The sequence below is a fragment of the Ambystoma mexicanum genome, chromosome 4q (genome assembly GCF_040938575.1).
Source record: "Ambystoma mexicanum isolate Mex_15411 chromosome 4q, UKY_AmexF1_1, whole genome shotgun sequence".
Classification (NCBI taxonomy): Eukaryota; Metazoa; Chordata; class Amphibia; order Caudata; family Ambystomatidae; genus Ambystoma; species Ambystoma mexicanum.
Window position 1 is genome coordinate 1,273,663,622 of NC_090928.1, and position 19,894 is coordinate 1,273,683,515.

Here is a 19,894-nt window from a genome sequence, read left to right on the forward strand (position 1 = left end):
GCGCCGGGCTCATAATGCTTGGGTGGACTTACCTGCAGCAGACCATGCTGCTTACTTACCTGCCAGTTGAGCCCCTGATCCTCTTGTGTTTGGGACTACTTTTCCTGTTGGGTGGGGCAGGAGCCACTCCCTAGGTTCAGAACACTGGAACTCTTCTGGAAAGCAGGAACTCTTTTCTCACCTAGGCGAGGCTGTGGAAGGAGACACCTAAGCACTACAGGAGGCTATTTAAACCACACCCGATGGATGAATCTTGCTTTGCGTTATTCTGCATTCTCTGCAGCAGAACGCTCATCGTGTCTTCTGCTTCTGATCCTGGGCCTAAGGGAACAAAGGCTTACCATCCTGGAATCCAGTCTTCAGCAGCACCTGTAAAGACAAAGAACAGGTTAGCACTACGGTCTTCAGTGGCAGCGCTTCTCTTACCTGGTCCATCGGCTGCCACCAGCGCCTCGCGCTGCATTCCGGCATCTGAAAGACAAAGGCTTGCCTACTCTTCGCATGCTCCGGAGATCTTCGCACTGCATTCCGGCATCTGAAAGACAAAAGCTGACCAGCTCTTCGCACGCTCCGGAGGCCTTCGGCGCTGCATCTCGCATCTGAAAGACAAAGGAAGGTGCGTTTAAAGACATTGGGCAACTTTATTACTCACGTGCCATTACTCCTTCCCACGCCGAATCCAGTGGGTATTCCAGCACCCTCCAGCTTCTCTAAAGCTCCGAACTTGTACCTGCAAGATAAAAAGGGACAGTTAGTGCGCATCGTGAAGCAGGCTACAAGCGCTTACTTACGTGCTTCCAGGCGCTTCTATTCCTCACGCGGGTTCGATCCTCAACTCTCATCAGCCACCATCCGACCATCGCCGGAACCCTGCAAAACAAGAGATATCATTACAAAAGACTTTTAAGACATTTGAAGTGCCCAGAACTTACCGTTCGTGCAGTTAACGACGGACAGCAGTCCTCTGAGGTCAAGAGGCCTGCACCCTTATCCAGTGAAGAAACTGGTTACGGCACCCTGCCCCGAGGCAGATGGAGAGCTCGGCGTTCACTTACCTAAGGTGAGGGCGTTAACCTTTGGGGTTCTATAGGAGAAGAGAAAGGGAGGAGGAGAGAGGCACCCAATAACCCCAGTTCATTAATCCCATATTTTCTATCTGCAGACATCTTACTCTTCGAGTCAGACATACAGTGCACAGAGGTCCAGCCCAAAGAGCCAACCGTGTGTTACACATCACCTTTGAAGATACGGCATTCACCCAGTCAAGACCGGCACCTCTGCGGGAATCAGGTGAGCGTTACAGAACGCAAAACCGACCGCAAAACTCCCACCCAGGCGCTATGGAAACCTCGGATACCGACCAGCTAGCCCAGTTACTTGGGGAACTAAGAGCAGAAGTGCATGCAGCCCGTCAGGAAACGAATGCTCTAAGAAGGGAACTGATTATTTCCAAGGAGCGAACAGACGATCCCGCTAGACAATTGCTACAGTCACAAGCCGGACAAACTCTGTTACCCGCATCAGGGGAAAATCTTCCTTCAACATCCTCTACAAGCCCAGTGCAGATCAACCTACCTGGGAATGTACCTCTGGCTCCGCCCGAACGATTTTCTGGTGACCCAAAGAGGTTTGCAGTATTTATTAATCAGTGCCGGTTGCACTTCTTATGCCAGCCAGCAGCCTTTCCAACTGATCAAGCTAAGGTAGCTTTCGTGCTTTGGTACCTTATTGGCAATGCGGCAGACTGGTCGATCCCTCTGGTTAATCAAGATGATCCGGTTCTCCATGATTTTCAAGCTTTTCAGCTCAGTATGGAAAAACTGTTTGCAAGACATTCACAGGGGCAGGCCTTGGACAATGAGCTCCTTTCATTGCGACAGGGTAATCAAGACCTTTTGGCTTATATTGCGTCTTTCAACAGACTGATAGTGGAAACTCGATGGCCTGAGGACAAAAGGATTACGCTGTTTTATAGAGGTCTACGTGGAGAGCTCAAAGATGTGTTAGCCCAAGTAGTGAATCCCCCGCAAGACTGTTCGGACTATATTGACTTAGTCGTTCAAATTGACCACAGACTGCAGAACAGGAAGGCCGATCGTTCCAAGTTTGATGCTCGAGTATTTTCCAAACCACCAACTCCTACCAAAGGAGTAGACTCCGGGGAACCCATGCAAATAGGGGGCCTAAAAGGACCACTAACACAAAAGGAGCGGGAAAGGAGAAAACAGCTGCAATTATGCCTCTATTGCGGAAACTCGGGGCACTTTCTTCGAGACTGTCCGGTGAAACCAGCCAAGAAGGCAGTAGGAGCTGCAGTTACCAGGGTCACAAACGCTGAGCAGGGAAACGACCTCGCCCGACAAGTATAGAGGTCCTCTTGCCGAGCGTTAAAACCAGTTCCGTGACCTCGCATTTCGTGATACCTATGGTCCTCATTAGCCCTGAACATCCGGATCGATTACATGCGATTGAAGCTTACGTCGACAGCGGTGCCATCGGCAATTATGTGGATCATGAAATGGTTTTGAGGATGAATCTGACTCTTTGTCCAAAGGCTGTAAAGGACGTCATTACTACGGTGGATGGTACGGAGATAGCCTCCGGACCAGTAACGCATACCACCCAAGAAGTGACGCTAGTAAGTCAAGATGGACACCAGGAGAAGATCGTGTTCGATGTGATCAAGGCCCCTCAGTTCCAGATTATTCTAGGAATTCCTTGGTTAGAGAAGCACAATCCTCAGATCGATTGGCGGGCAAGAACGGTTCAGTTTCCAGAATGTGTCTCTACTTGTCACCCTCGACCTGGTGTTGCACTGGCAGCAATTTCCTCGGAGGCTCCCCAGTTACCTCCTGAATACCTAGAATTCCAAGATGTTTTCCGGAAGGATCAGGCTAACTCTCTACCTCCTCATAGGTCTTATGACTGCCAGATAGACCTGATACCTGGATCTACTCCTCCTTGTAGTAGAATTTATGCCCTCACCGAGCCTGAGAATCTTCACCTCCGACAATACCTGGATCAATACCTAGCGAATGGGTTTATTCGTCCTTCCAAGTCCCCTGCTTCCTCAGCTTTGTTCTTCGTTCCAAAAAAAGAAGGGGACCTTAGAACTTGTATAGATTATCGCGCCCTGAACCAGATCACCGTTAAGAATAGATATCCGTTACCTTTGATCCCTGAACTCCTGGACCAAGTCAGAAAAGCATGCATATATACAAAGCTGGATCTTAGAAGAGCCTACTACTTGGTACGAGTAAAAGAGGGCGATGAATGGAAGACGGCCTTCCGCACCAAGTATGGGCTATTTGAATATCAGGTCATGCCCTTCGGACTTTGCAATGTCCCGGCCGCCTTTCAATATTTTATGAACGATGTCCTCAGAGAACTCATAGATGTGTGTGTTGTTGTTTACATTGACGACATCCTCGTTTATTCTTCATCGGAAACTGAACATCGGAAACATGTGAAAATGGTCCTCGAGAGATTGCGTCAAAACAAACTTTTCGCTAAGTTGGAAAAATGTGTTTTCAACGTGACTGAAGTTGAATTCTTGGGATTCATATTATCACCTAGCGGAGTGCGTATGGATTCAAAGAAGGTCGATGCGATTCTCAAATGGCCATCGCCATCCTCCGTAAAAGGTGTTCAAAGCATGTTAGGCTTCGCTAACTTTTACCGCAGGTTTATCCCCGAATTCTCTCGAATAGTCCAGCCCATCACCGCTTTGTTAAAGAAAAACAAACGTTTTGAATGGTCTACCGAGGCGGAACAAGCTTTCCAGAATTTGAAGACTAGATTTATCTCTGCACCGATCTTAAAACATCCTCGCCCAGAACTCCCCTACCTCGTTGAAAGTGATGCTTCGAGCCTTGCCATGTGGGCAGTTCTATCACAAAAGGACCCAGTAACCAATCAGTTGCATCCCGTGGCATTTTGGTCCCGCAAATTCTCGTCTCCTGAAATCAATTACACTATTACTGATAAGGAACTTCTAGCTATCAAGTCCGCCTTTAAGGCTTGGCGGCATTATCTTCTGGGGGCCCGACACACCGTTACTGTGATTACAGATCACCGAAACCTGCAATATTTGAAAACCGCAAAAGCTCAATCCTCTAAGCAATTCCGTTGGGCACTATTCTTTGCCGAGTTTGACTTCATAATTACCTATCGACCTGGTACAAAAAACGGTAAAGCTGATGCCCTTTCTCGGATGGGAGTGGAAGAACATTTGATCAATCCTAAACCTGTACCTATCATTCCCGAACAAAGAATACTAGGTGTTATCGCCACACAATCCATAGAGGAAGTTAAGGATAAAGCCAGGCTACTGGTAACTCCAGCAGACATACTGAATTGGCATCGGCAGGGAAAGGACTTTACGGTGAAAGACCTATTATATTTCCAAGAACGGTTATACCTGCCCAGCACAGATTTACAGAAAAAGGTAATCTCTTGTCATCACGATTCTTTAATGGAAGGACATCCCGGTATGACCAAGACCTCGGAAAAGATCAAGCGCTACTTCTGGTGGCCGTCTTGGAAAAAAGATATCAGAGACTTTATAATGTCCTGTGGAGTATGCGCCCAAAACAAGAGTCAAAAGGAAAAACCAGCCGGCCTCTTACGCCCTATTGACATCCCACCTCGCCCTTGGCATACGCTTTCTATGGACTTCATCACCGATCTACCTCCATGCTCCGGATACAATACGATCCTAGTAATCGTGGACCTATTCTCCAAGATGGCGCATTTCATTCCACTCAAAGGCTTAACAACAGCAGCAACTCTGGCCCGAGAATTTCTCGAAAAACATCGTCCGACTGCACGGTTTTCCTTCAGTTCTCATTTCGGATCGAGGTAGTCAATTTATTTCTCATTTTTGGCGAAGTTGCTGTCGGTCGGCTCAAATTGATGTGAGACTTTCCACCAGCCACCACCCTCAAACCGACGGACAAACCGAGAGGACCAATCAAACTCTGGAACAGTATTTGCGCTGCATGCTACAACAAACTGAAAAAACTTGGAAAGATATCCTTTGGATAGCCGAATATGCCTACAATAACTCTGTCCACTCGGGAACTGGGAAGACCCCGTTTTTTCTTTTATACGGTAGTCACCCTCGAACCTCGGAGTTGGATCCACTCCAAGATCTTGGAACACAAGCAGTAGACCACCTGCATTCTACAATCACCCAAGCCTTTAAGGAAGCCGTTTCTCACCTTCAAAGGGCTAAAGAACAATACAAGAAAGGAGCAGACCAACATCGGAAGGAAGCCCCCCAATATCAAGTAGGAGATCAAGTCTGGTTATCCACCAAATATCTACCTCTAAAAGGACCACGCACATTCAACCCAAGATACCTTGGTCCCTATTCCATCACTACCATAGTAAATCCAGTAGCGGTCAAGTTGGACTTGCCCCCTCACATGAAGATACATCCGGTCTTCCACGTCTCTCTATTAAAACCCGTGCAACCTCAAACCCGACTAACTAAATCTCCAAAACCTATTCTAGTTGATGGAAAACTCGAGTTTGAAGTCAAAAGCATCCTGGATTCCAAGATCTCCAAATCTAAACTATTTTACCTGATTGACTGGAAAGGCTACGGTCCCCAAGAAAGATCCTGGGAACCTGCAGAATATGTCCACGCCCCTCGTCTAATCAAAAGATTTCATCGAACATTTCCTAACAAGCCCAAACCCCCAGAGAAGCCCGGTTTGGGAGGGGCCTTGGGGGGGGGGTGCTGTCATGATCTCTGCTTCCAAAAGATCAGGACTTGCCCGACTCCCTTGGAAGCAGACCCATAACCCCGGTTCCGAGTGCCAGCCAGTCCCAATTGGGACCTTTTGGACCCTGTCCTGGCGCCAGTGGCACCAGGCTCATAAAAATGCCCAGTCCCAGCGCTGGAAGCGCAGGGCTCATAATGCTTTGGTGGACTTACCTGCAGCAGACCATGCTGCTTACTTACCTGCCAGTTGAGCCCCTGATCCTCTTCTGTTTGGGACGACTTTTGCTGTTGGGTGGGGCAGGAGCCACTCCCTAGGTTCAGAACACTGGAACTCTTCTGGAAAGCAGGAACTCTTTTCTCACCTAGGCGAGGCTGTGGAAGGAGACACCTAAGCACTACAGGAGGCTATTTAAACCACACCCAATGGATGAATCTTGCTTTGCGTTATTCTGCATTCTCTGCAGCAGAACGCTCATCGTGTCTTCTGCTTCTGATCCTGGGCCTAAGGGAACAAAGGCTTACCATCCTGGAATCCAGTCTTCAGCAGCACCTGTAAAGACAAAGAAAGAACAGGTTAGCACTACGGTCTTCAGTGGCAGCGCTTCTCTTACCTGGTCCATCGGCTGTCACCAACGCCTAGCGCTGCATTCCGGCATCTGAAAGACAAAGGCTTACCTACTCTTCGCATGCTCCGGAGGTCTTCGCACTGCATTCCGGCATCTGAAAGACAAAAGCTTAACAGCTCTTCGCACGCTCCGGAGGCCTTCGGCGCTGCATCTCGCATCTGAAAGACAAAGGAAGGTGCGTTTAAAGACATTTATTTATTTTTTTTTTATTTTATTACATTTGTTATACGCCCAGACCCGGGGGTATCACGGCGTAGTTACAGACAATGGGATAATGCAATCTTAGAATGAGCATAGAGGTGTACAGGTATAACAATCAAAAATATACAATAGTAGGAATCAACAATATACACTAATATACAAAGTGGTCAGGTGAAATAATTGATTGGAGGGGGTTAGTGCACTTGTTCAGTTAGAACTTGTTGAAGAGCCAAGTCTTCAGAAGGCTTTTGAATTTGGGGAATGAGGATTCATTCATAATGTAGGTAGGTAGCGCATTCCAATATCTGGGGGCCAGTATTTTGAAGCTGCTGCCCCCTGCTTTCTCTCTTTTGTATCTGGGGGTTTCAAGGAATGCGTTTTTGTTGGACCTGAGGAGTCTGGTCTGGGGCTTCAACATGACTGTGTTGTTGAGGTATTTGGGCGCTTTGTTAGCCCTGCATTTGTGGGTGATGCTCAGGGTTTTAAATTGTATTCTGGCTTGTATGGGGGGCCAGTGGTGGTCTCTTCTGGTGTTGGATATATGTTCAGATTTTTTGATGCCTAAAGCTGCTCTGAGGGCTTTGTTTTGCATGAGTTGAAGTTTAGCTATGTTGGCTTTGGAGGTGCCAAGGAATAGGATATTACAATAGTCTAGCTTAGACAGTATGAGTGCTCTGGCTAGAGTAACACAGTTGCTGGTAGAGAGGAATTTACGGCTGAGGGAGATGAGTTTAGAGGTGTAGGAAGTGGATGAGGCTAATGTGTTTACTTGTTTAGACATGGATAGTGTGGCATCTAAGTACACGCCGAGGGTCTTGACTTGTTTAAGAACAGGGATAATGGTTCCATCGATGGTGAATGATTTAAAGGCGGGCTCAAGGGTGTTGATTTTGCTGGAGGAGCCTAGTATGAGGAGCTCGGTTTTGTCGTCGTTGAGACAGAGGCTGTTGTTAGCCATCCAGTTTTGGATGAGTGAGTAGATTTGGTTAACCAGGAGGGAGTCTTGTTCATGGTTGCCTGAGAGAGGAATGAGGATTTGGGTGTCATCGGCGAAATTAGTATAGATGACACCCAGGGTATCCAAGGCTGCAAATAATAGCTTGGTGTATGCATTGTACAAAGTGGGGGATAGGCAGGAGCCTTGCGGCACACCTGCAGGGACAGACACTGGGTCTGCTGATTCTTTGCCGATGGATACTCTGGAGGTCCTGTCAGCCAAGAAGGATTTGATCCAGTTGGTAGCGTTCTGAGCTAGGTTGAAGTTGTTTGCTAGAGTGTTACAGAGTTTGTCGTGGTCAACCAGATCGAAGGCCACTGAGAGGTCCAAGAGCATCAGAAGGCAGAGTTTACCTGCTTCTCTGGTGGCATCCATTTGGATCTTCAGATCAAGGAGGGCTGTCTCTGTGCTATGGTTGGGGCGGAAACCTGACTGGCGATCTCCTAGTAGGTGATGTTGTTCCAAGTGGTTCTGAATTTGGCAGTAGGCTATTTTGTCGATTATTTTTAGGAGAAATGGGACCGTTGTGATGGGTCGGTAGTTAGTGGGTATTGTTGGGTCCAGGAAAGGTTTTTTTAGAAGTGCTGTCACCCAAGCTTTTTGTGATACTGGTGGGGAATCTGTTTGTGAGGAAGGAGGCGTTGATGAATTCAGTGATGATAGGTGTGAGAGTGGGGGCGCATAGTTTTACTAGATGGGATGGGAATTGGTCTTCCTTGCAGTTGGAGGCTTTGAGTTTCGTTATAGTGTCAAAGACTTCTTTGTTAGTCACTGGTGAGAATTGGAATGGGGGACCAGTAGTGGCGTTTGAGGTGGTCGTTGATATGGTGGGAGGAGTTTTGTCAGCTAGGAGTATTTTTTTACTATCGATTTTATTTTGTAGTAGGAGGATTTTGGATGAGAGTGCGTTTTGAATGGTGGTGCACCAGTCTTTGCTAGCGTTTGAAGGTGCTGAGATTTGACAGGGGTTTTCGAGCTCTCTAAGAATAGTAAAGAGTTCTTTGCTGTCTGAGGACGCGTTAGCAATGCGGAGGTTGAAGGCATTGGCTTTTTGAGTGATTATTGCTGATTTGTAAATTTTGTTGGCTTCGGCGAAGGCTGATGCCGATTCTGGGGTGTTGTTTTTCTTATGGAGGTGTTCAAGTGATCTTTTTGTGCGTCTTAAGGCTATAAGTTCTTCATTAAACCAAAAGCAGGAGCGTTTATCAGGTCTACGGGTTTTAGTGGTGATGGGTGCAAGTAGGTCGATGGTTTGGGTGAGGCATTGTTGGTATTGTTCTGCTAGATAGGAGGGGTTGTTGGTGCCTAGAACCATATGGGCAAAGGAGGCACTCAGGGCTGGACTGAGTTTGTCGGAAGAGAGCTTTTTGATATTTCTAGTCTCAAAAGTTTCTGGTTTTTTAGGGGTGATGTGTTCGGTACTGGTGTTGTCTATGGTGAAGTTGATTGCATAGTGGTCTGACCAGTTGATTGGGAGGATGGAGTCAATGGTGACTCGAGAGTTAATTGGGCAACTTTATTACTCACGTGCCATTACTCCTTCCCACGCCGAATCCAGTGGGTATTCCAGCACCCTTCAGCTTCTCTAAAACTCCGAACTTGTACCTGCAAGATAAAAAGGGACAGTTAGTGCGCATCGTGAAGCAGGCTACAAGCGCTTACTTACGTGCTTCCAGGCGCTTCTATTCCTCATGCGGGTTCGATCCTCAACTCTCATCAGCCCGCCATCCGCCATCGCCGGAACCCTGCAAAACAAGAGATATCATTACAAAAGACTTTTAAGACATTTGAAGTGCCCAGAACTTACCGTTCGTGCAGTTAACGACGGACAACAGTCCTCTGAGGTCAAGAGGCCTGCACCCTTATCCAGTGAAGAAACTGGTTACGGCACCCTGCCCCGAGGCAGATGGAGAGCTCGGCGTTCACTTACCTAAGGTGAGGGCGTTAACCTTTGGGGTTCTACAGGAGAAGAGAAAGGGAGGAGGAGAGAGGCACCCAATAACCCCAGTTCATTAATCCCATATTTTCTATCTGCAGACATCTTACTCTTCGAGTCAGACATACAGTGCACAGAGGTCCAGCCCAAAGAGCCAACCGTGTGTTACACATCACCTTTGAAGATACGGCATTCACCCAGTCAAGACCGGCGCCTCTGCGGGAATCAGGTGAGCGTTACAGTGTCCCCTTTATTGGCATCCACGTTCTACATACTCCCCGGAGGTTTTCTCCCCTTCTAGCATACTCATCTGGTGTGCAGGTTATATATATACATCCCCCATCTCCCTCCAGGTCTACCCATACTTCTGTGTACCATTCTAGTTCCAGGGGCTCTTATATTGTTGAATGATATAACCTATCTACTATATCCCCATCATAGTATATTGGCACCAATCTGAACTTTGGCTCAGAGTTCTCACCAGTCTGTACGTGTACCTCCTGTTGCGTTCGTGCCACTCCCCTAGCATTGCCCATTGTCACCATCATCTTTGCTCCATTGGGGACTGCGCCTGCGCAGCAGCGAAGACCCAGCTGGCACACACAAAAAATCAAGAGAAAAAACATGATGAGGGGCATCAGCATTTTGACGGCGAGTCCCATCCAGGAAGGCACCCATGAAAAGATGTTGTCGAACCATGTGCTTGACTCCGTGCCGCGTTCTTTCTTCATGCGTTCCCAAGTTGTGCACTGCAGTGATAACGTGCGATAGTGTCCCATTATCTGCGTCTTCAGATGGCACGAATGTGCAACATGCGCTCCCGATTTTTCGACAAACACCTCCATCCATCGCTGTCAACAGGTCTAGGACATACCTGTTTTGCATTGTCATTAGTCGCAGAGCCCTTAGCTCCACCTTGATCACGTTGAACCCTTCTTCAGTGTCGTTTGTCAGTTGGATGAACTCCCAGCGCGTGATCTGCAGCCACTTCGCGTTCGTTCGTTCGTGCCTGGATGCTCGGGACAAGGGAGGCGAAAAAGGTCTCTGCTGAACTGAATAACCTGTACCTGTCTGGGATCTGTGCCAACAGTTCTGAGGAGGCTTTTGATATATAGTTTGACGACCTTCGTTTCCAGGATACGCCCCCTTCGATGTGCCCCTCCGACAGGGCATACAGCGGTGGCTCCTCAGTGGGTGGGGCGTTGGCTGCTAATCGGACCACTGTCCTGCTTCCGTCTCCGATGTGGCTCTCCGGGATCACCATTAGGGCTGAGTGCAACGTTGCCAGGGAACACGTGCCCCTCCATGATGGTAGGAGCTGCATGTATTCCCGTTTGCCGCAGACCCAGTAAGGGTCCATCAAGGCGGCTGTCTCCTTTTTCATGTCTGGTATCATGAGTGTTTTATTGCAGTTCGCGTTTCTTCCCAGATCATTTTTTCCTTCTCCCAGGAAGCAAAGTTCATTTGAGATTTCTTTCTGCAGCTTGAACGGTTTTTCTATGGCGCTCACCCACGTCAGTTTGGCTATGTGTTCTGTTCAGATAGTGGTACAGGTTTTCTCGACCCATTGTAGCTTTTCGGTTGGCAACCCTTGCAGTGCTTCAGCCTTACATGTTATCACGTCATCCTTCCAATTGTTTTCAGAGAATAGTGTTCCTTTTATGATGAAAAATGATTCTTTCAAGCACACCACTCCTTTGGCTCTTGAGTAGCATGTCTTCTCATTTTGCATCATTTTGAACGATTCCGTGAGTGCCTGGAAGGTGTTCTTAATTCTACACAGAGTGAGATGAAGAAGACATTGGGCATTTGTAAGAGGCAGTTCTTGTGGCAGCAAGACCTTAGGTGTGCCTGAAGCATGGGGAATCAATGAGCACACATAGCAACTTTCGTTAGTTGTTTGCTTAGCTGTGGAGCTCATGTCTGCATACCATTTATTTGATTGGTGTGGGTGTCTGGGATCTTCTATTGTGTCCAGCCCCAGGCCGGAGTATTAATCATATTTTTCCGTTCCCACTTCCCTCCTCCTTTTACTGCTTTTAAGGAATTTTTTCGCATTCCTGGCTGCTCGTAGTAGTGTATCCCTTTCCCCCGCCCCCCCATTTTCCCACTCGTCATACAGGGTCATGAAGTTATTAGTCATTTCTGAATTTTCTTTCATTCTATCTGTGATGTAAACATTTTCTATTGGTTGACTGGTTGCTGGCGTGGGCAGGGTATCAGTGGTGTCATATAGCCATGATATAGCAGAGGGATTGTGATCATTTAAATCATATACACTGACATTTTTTGCATTTAATTGGGGCTTTGTGAGTGTGGTTGGGCTGTTACTGGTATCATTATGCTGCTTAGCCTGGTCGGGGTGAGGGCCGTACCCCCATACCAGCTGGAAACCTTCCCATATCCAATAATTACCCTTCTTAAACGGTTTCGTTGCATTCTCCATAATGGTTCCCTCATCATTATCATAATGGTTCCATTACCTCCCCCCTCATTTATTTCAATGGAGATAAATGCAACGGCCCAGTAAATTATGAGCCCAAACATGATAGTAAAAAATAGAATTGCACAAACAGTCAACCCACATTCATACGAATAAGTCCGTAAATCAAAAGTTACATTTCTATTCCTAATTTCCCTATCCCTATCCGTATACATACAGATACATTGAAATTCACATTTCTCAATTTCTGATAGTATAGGTAAGGAGTGGAAGATGGAAAAAAGTGAAAGAGAAGGAGCGAGAGAGAGGGAAAGAGAGAGAGAGACCGATAGAGAGAGAGAGAGAGAGAGACAGAGACAGGGAGAGAGAGACAGAGAGAGAGGGATAGAGAGAGAGATTTCACTTATTTACATTTTCCTTTTAAATTTGAACACACATTAAATATACTTGTCATATATTGTCATTCAGTATTCTTGTACCTCACGAGGAGACATTCAGTGTGGCTATTTTGTCATTGTTCTACTTGTGTGCTTCTAGTACATTTTCACCTTCTGTGCTATTTACCTGTGTGACGCTGTCATAAGCCCTTCGGATGTCTCAAATGTATCCAATACCTCAGGCCCTTCACCTTTACAGCCGTGGGCGTGCAATACACCACCTCGTATGGGCCATGAAATCTTGGGGCATTCCACCTACGTACAAAGCTTCTGACATAAACCATGTCTCCTGGCTCTAGCTGCCCTGTTGGTATTTCTTTTTCTGTATTTGATGCATCTGATTCTTCCTCGCCTGTGAATGGTGGTGCGAGCGCCTTGCTATCATGCGGGCTGCTTTAGTAAGTTTTGTCAGATACTCATTAAATTCTTCCCCCAGTACAGTTGCGCTGCTGTGGGCGTCAGAATGTCTGCAAAGGGGTGAGTTTGCTGTGGGCATTCGTCTTCCTGTCACAATCTCATGGGGTGACAGATGGTGGTCCTTGCTGGGCTGATTTCTCAGCTCGAAAAAGGCCAAGGGGAGACAGTGCACCCAATTCTTTTTAAGCGTGAAGCAAAGCTTTGAGAGTCCCCCTTTCAGTAGGCCGTTTATTTTTTCCACCACACCATTACTTTGCGGCTGATAAATCAAGCACAATGTGTGTTTTATGCCCAACATTGATGTTACTTCCTAAAAGAGATCATTAACGAAGTGCGTGCCATTGTCTGAGCAAATTACATCACAAATTCCCCAGCGGGGGAATACCTCTCTCACCAGAAACTTTGCAGCGCACTTCGCATCAGGACGTGCACATGGTCCTGCCTCAACCCACCTTGAGAAGGGGCACACTACCACTATCATATACCTAGCTCCATTGCACCTTTCCCCCATGTCTGCATAGTCAATATGCAGCTCTCTGAATGGGCCTATTGGCTTGGGTATTGTCCCTCTTAGTGTTCTTAGAATCATGCCTGAATTGTATATCTGGCACGTTGTACATTCCATCGCCAATTTTGAAAGGTGTTCTTGCAACCGAGGGATGAACCAGTGTTCTTGTATTTCTGCAGCAATGTGTTGTTTTGCATTGTGTGCGGGAAAATGCAATTGCTGGAATGCCACTTCTAATAACTTAGTGGGCATCACCACCTTCCCTGTGTTGTTTTGTCGCCACAATAAATCAGTTGCTGACTGGTTGCATCCCCTCTTTTCCCACAGGTCTTTTTCCTCTTCTTTTGCTCCTTCCTGCAGCTCTAATATTTGTGATATGGGCATAGTGTTGTAACCGTCTGGGAGGTCCTCCACTGTTTCCTTCCCCACTAAGTACTCACCTGTCCTTTCTTTTACAAAATAGAATGCTTCTTTGGTGGCAGCGTCCGCTGCCGCATTTCCCAAAGAGACGAAATCGTTGTTGGTAGTATGGGCTTGGCATTTCACTATTACCACTGCAGTGGGATCCTTCAAGGCCTCTATAAGTTCTTTCAGGAGTTCTGCATGTTGCACCGGGGACCCATCAACCCTACTAAATCCCCTTCTCCCCCACCTTGCAAGTCCACCATTTACCGTTGTGGTCATGTATGCGGAGTCTGTGTAGATTGTGATTGCACACCCCTTTGCAGAACACAGCGCTTCAAGCAATGCTATGAGCTCTGCCGCTTGTGCTGAGAAATGGGCGGGCAGGCGCTACTGTATTAGCACTTCGTACTCACCTTCTTCCAATCGCACGACAGCCACCCCTACATGTTTTTCTCCTGTTTCTGAATTTATGGAGGCTGACCCGTCTATGAAAAATATTTCACCTTCAGCTAGTGCGTTTTCACTCACTATTGTTGCCCCACTTTCCTCTCCTTGGAATGTCGCACAGTCATGTGCTTGTATGTCCTCCACAGTGCAAGGTTCTGAAATGAATCTAGCAGGGTTGACCACCTTACATCTCACTACATGTATGTTGGCGCTAGATAGGATTACTTCATATGCGGTGGCTCTTTGTGTGGTCAGTGTGCTTTTTGATCTTTCTAGTATAGCAAACAAGGAAAGTTCCACGTACAATGTCACTGAACATCCCATTACTATTGTGGCGCTTTTCTCAATGGTGAACGCGGCAGCTGCGAGGGCCTGTTCGCACGCGAAGTGTCCCTGCATTACTGCGTCTACTGTCCCGCTGTAGTATGCCAGAGGCTTGTGCCCCAATGATGTTTTTTGAGTTAAGACTGTTGTCATGAGCATTCCTTTGCAGTGTGAGAACAGGTAGAACTCGCATTCATAGTCTGGGTTCGCGAGTACTGGTGCACCTGATATGAGTTCTTTGAGTGAGGTGAATGCGTCCCACACTTCTGAGTCCCACTGGATCTCTGTATTTTCCCTCTGTGCTTCTTTGAGTGCCTGAAGCAAGGGGTGTGTGTATGAAGCATAGTCTAAAATCCATGCACGGCAGTAGTTGCACATCCCTAGGAATTTTTGCATGTCCTTCACTGTTTTTGGTCTTCCTACTGCTGAAATGGCTGCTACTCTGTCTGGAATTATTCTCTTGCCATCTTTTGAAATCAATTGCCCCAGGTACAGCACTTCACGTTGACAGTATTGCAACTTTTCTCTGTCTACCTTGTACCCATTTTGGCTACAAATGTCAAGAGGGCAATGGAGTCTTTTCTACATTCGGCTTTGTTTTTACTGCAGATCAGCAGATCATCCACGTACTGAATTATCGTGCTGTCTGCGGTCATGTTTCCAAGATCTTCATGCAATATTCTGTTGAATATGCTGGGGCTCTCACAATAACCCTGAGGCAATCTGCAGTGTTCGTACCTCCTCCCCCCTAGGGTGAATGCTGTCAGGTATCTACACTCTTCTGCGAGTGGTATTCAAAAGAATGCATTCTTCAAATCCACCACGGTGAAGTGAGATCATCTTTTGGGATACTGCATAGAATAGATGCAGGATTTGGGACCAAAGGGAACTCTTTCTGAATGACATGACTAAGTGGGTGTAGATCTTGGATCATCTTCCATGCCCCTCCTTTTGCTTTTTTGATGGGGTAAATGCATGTGTTACATGGGGAGTTTGAGGGTACTATTATCCCCTGTGTCAATAGTGCGTTGATTGTTTCCTTTATTCCTTCTTCTGCTTCCTGGGACAGGGGGTATTGTTTTAATCGGGGCAGTATGGCTCCAGGCTTAAGGTTAATTTTCACTGGAGTGACCCCGTGTAGTAGCCCTACGTCATGTGGACCTGCTGTCCATAACTGGCAGGGCACTGATTGCATGTCATCATTGAAAAACAATGGTGGGGCCCCCACTACCACCATGAGCTGTACTGGCACCTGTCTTTGCTGTATCATCATTTCACAAGGGATCGCTATCTCCATTATGATTTCTCCATCACTCTCTGAGTCTGTGAAAAGCTCCTCATCTGACAAATCTTGAAGTGCAATGTCAGCGTTTATGCATGACACTGTACACCACTCGCACCCATGTATGTCCATTGCAATTACAGCTATTCTCTTGGCCGAGACTTGTACTGCATGTATGTCCAGTGACATGACCGTCACTGGCACTATCTCTGGGCAGGCTATTGGACAAAAAACAAATTCTGCTGCCACCCTCCACTCCGGCTTTTTTAACTCTGGGACCACCCGGGCCAATGTTTTTAACCCATGGAGGAACATATCTGGGTCCACCGGTATGCCACGCACCTCTGGGCATGTTGCTCGCGAATTTATCACTAGCATTACACGCATGGAGCACATCCCTGGGGTTCAGCAAACAATCCCTCCTCTTCTGGTAAATGAAATAGTTATGTTAAGCTTGCTGAGGAGGTCCCTCCCCAGTAGGTTGACAGGGGATTGCTCATAATACAATAGAGGTGCCCTTACTGTTTTCCCCCTACTGTTACATCCAAATCTTCTTTTTAAGGAACTTCGACCACTGCCCGAGAGAACCCCTGCGTATCCAATTTACGATTAGATAGCGGAAACCGGCCTTCACGTATACATGACTTCTCGGCTCTGGAACCTACCATAAAGATGAATTGCTTATTCCCTATCTCTGCCCCTATCAATGGTTCCTCAGTTGCATTGAAGGTCGTCGATGGGATTGGACACGCAAGTGCTCCCTGTGGGCTGTCCTATTCTAGGTGTCTTGTCGTTCCCCCTTGACTGAAAACATTACCTGACACTACCGCTACTCCTCTATATGGGCCAGGTGAGCCATTCGGTGTTGTGGTGAAGGGGCCGTTTTGTGTGTAGGGGTGGTGTTCACTACTTTGTGGGTGTTGTTGAACATTATGTGGTTGTTCCCTATTTTGCTCTTGCCCTCTGTAGTCTTGCTGTTCTCTCCACCCGTCCCGGGGCAATCCGTATGGGCTCCCTGGATGGGGGTGCCCGCAATACTGATCATCTTGGTAAGCTGGGTTCGGTCTGCTTCTACACTCGTGTGAGAAATGCCCCCACCTCCCACAATTCCAACAGTTTCCTTGGCCCCCTCTGGGTCCTGGTCCCCCATTTCCGCCATTACCTCCATATCCCTGTCCACCTCCTCGGCGCCCCCTGTACCCACCTCTCCTGTGGCTGGGGTGCCACACTTGCCACTGCTGCCCTCTGTAGTCCTCCTGTCCATTCCACTGTCTTTGCCCGTTGTCTGCCCAATTTGCAGCCATCCTCCCCTGTATCGCTACCAGTCCCTCCTCCTCCTCCTCCTCCTCTGCGTCTCTGTTGTGGGGGAGTGTTGCTACAGTGACCTTCACTAGATTCGTTTGTATTAGTTTAGCTTCATCTGCCAGCCTTTTTTGTACCACCTCCTTCTCCCTCTCTTTGATTCTTTTGCAATGGTGAACTATTATGTTCTGTATTTCTGGCCATCCCTTCGCCTCGATCCCTGCTATTTTATCAAGCGCTTTTTGGACTTCTTTTGGGAGCCCCCTCTTTATTATGAAGTAAAATAAGGATGTTGATTGGTCATACGGCGTACCCGTTTCGGCACTCCACATCTCCTGCACTCTGAAAATGTACTCCATAGCCTCTTCCCCATCATTCATGGTGCATTGCATCACTGACTGGAATGTTTCCCTCAACGCGTCCCAAACCTGCGCTCGCACTTTATTGAAAGCAGCGCCATCATGTCTGTCACTGTCCAATGTTATTCCCGGGAAACCTGCTTTTGCCCACACCGGGTCTGATTGGTCACCTAATGCCGAGTAAACTCTTGACATCTCCTATGGCCAGGGGTACTCCCGCGGTATGCTTCTCGAAGGCATATATCCACTTACTGGCTCCTCCAGATAGCAGGGGCAATGATTTTAGTAAATTAGCCTTATCCATTTGTTCCCAGGGTATGTCATTTGGTCTTCCTGCCCCACGATGTATCAGTGGGAGTTGTAGGCGTCCCTTGCTTCCTCTCCCAATACTTACCTTTGACCCTTTCTTTCCCACCACAGCCATCCTTCCCACCCTGTTCCTTAATCTCCCTGTCCATTCTTGTTCCATTGCTCTTCCCAATGGCGTCTCCCCAAACTCCACTAAATCACCCCCTGTGGCCATTCCTAATCTCCCAGCTTCTTGCTCGTCCTCTTCTATATCACACCATAGCTCTTCTCTCCCTTAGTCCGCCACTTCTTCCCCCTCTGCACTTCCTCCAAGGTTGTGTGCTCCCAGCTCTGCTATCCTTGTGGGCTCCTCCTGTATCCTGAATAGCATCTCACCCTTTTTCCACCCCTCCTCATTTTGTTTATCTAGGGTGTGTGATCGAGACAATCGCTCTGATCTTGTCGTGCCTGGCTCGCTTTGTTCACATATACTTTGTATCCTGGATAGCTCTTCTCTGGCTATTGAGAGTCGTGTATCTAAGTCTTCTGTTAGTTTACATATGTTCACTGATGGCGTACTCACCTGCCCACTTGTTCGGGGACAATCGAGTGGTGGTGGTGCTGTTGGTCGTGCTGTGGGGCCAGGGGTGCTGGCACATATGTGCGGTCACTATAACCTTCAGCAGGTGCAGGCTTATTCAAGAGTGGGTACAATCGGGTTACCTCCACCGATCCCTCTTTTCCCCTGTCCTCCTTACCACATTCTGCTCTTGCTGATGCGGTGGCAGTGAGGGCAGGTTGATCGAGTGTTGTGTCTATTTTCTTCGGTGGGTGTATTTCCTCGAATAATCGCCACAGATCTAGTATTTCTCTCCTATTATGAAAATGTGTTCCTTTGTATTTTAGGAATATGCAGGTGGCCACTATATCCATAACGCTCTTATCAAAGGACCCTCCTTGTGGCCAAACCTAGGTGAGACCCTCTCCCTTCAGCTCCGTGACCCACTAGTCATGGTACTTAGTTATTCTTTCCGCATGTCCCGGTAAACTTTTACAAATGTGCGATAAGGGTGTCTCCGCCCCCATGTTTAGACCTGTGTTACTCTATTCTCTTGAGTCAATCTCTTCTATCACTGTACTTGTGTAACTGTATATGTGGGGCTCTACTCACTGTCAGTTCCTAACGATCAACTTATACTTTTACTCAAACAAAAACATTTCTTTGTCAAATCTTACCAGGTCACACTTACATTGACCACATCGCCTGGAAATCACTTAAATCAGTAGTAATATATATAGACAATCGATTGCAAAAAATCATAAACACACAATGTGCACAACATACGACAGATATTCATCATACTTCAGCATACACGCATAGCATTTGCCCTCCCTGCCTGGCCAATCGCCTTTCTCTACGCCGACACCCCCTAACCCTCACACAACTTCTTTTGTTTATTATTTATTATTTTTTACTTTTTTTTATTTCCTTATGCAGACCTTGTTTCACCCCAAATAAGAAGGAGGCGAGAAAGAAAGGCTAGTTCTAACTTATTTACTGTGTCTCTTAGACACCCTCAATTTATTTTTCCATAGTTTTACTAATTCCCAGCACTAGAGATAGCACTACGCGGCGCTGCCTTCTACCCCCTTGCAGAGTTAGGTTCCCGTCCTCTTTTCCCTTTTTCACTTTTATATCCTAATGGCCATATGCAAAGAAAGAGAAAGTATTAGAAATTGAAAGTCCCCTCTATGTCCCCAACTTATTTCCCCTTGTCCTCTCGATTATTTCCCCTTTTAGTATCGCTCGCACTTAATACTCATGTGCCCGTCTTGATCCGAGACTCTCCGGACTTGGTCCGTCCAAGCGGCGCGGCCTCGTACTCAATGGCCCCACCCGGCTCTGGCGAGCGGTACTAAGGGTTTTTTCAAATGGGACCCGTACCTTCTCGCCCTAACTGCGTGCGCACGTCTCTGCGTACCAGTTGCTGTAGGCGGGGGGCTCTGTTGAGGGGGCGCGCCGTGCGTCTCCACTGCCACCGGGGCCTTCTCGTGCCAAGGGGACAATGATTAAATAAATCACGTCTATGGGGTCACCACTGAATGTAAGCGTCCCCCAAAACGCACCCCCCTTAGTGAGAGGCAATAACGGACACACCCCAGGAGGGAATGAGACCAAGACCAAGTGCGG

The 19,894-nt window shown here is 47.4% G+C and overlaps 1 protein-coding gene across 2 annotated transcripts in view; it reads right to left on the bottom strand.

The window, feature by feature from the left end:
• The window catches only part of LOC138468364 (phosphofurin acidic cluster sorting protein 2-like), a 1,643,699-nt gene that overhangs the window by 991,515 nt on the left and 632,290 nt on the right, over positions 1 to 19,894 (bottom strand). The gene's annotated exons all lie outside the window — the stretch shown is intronic.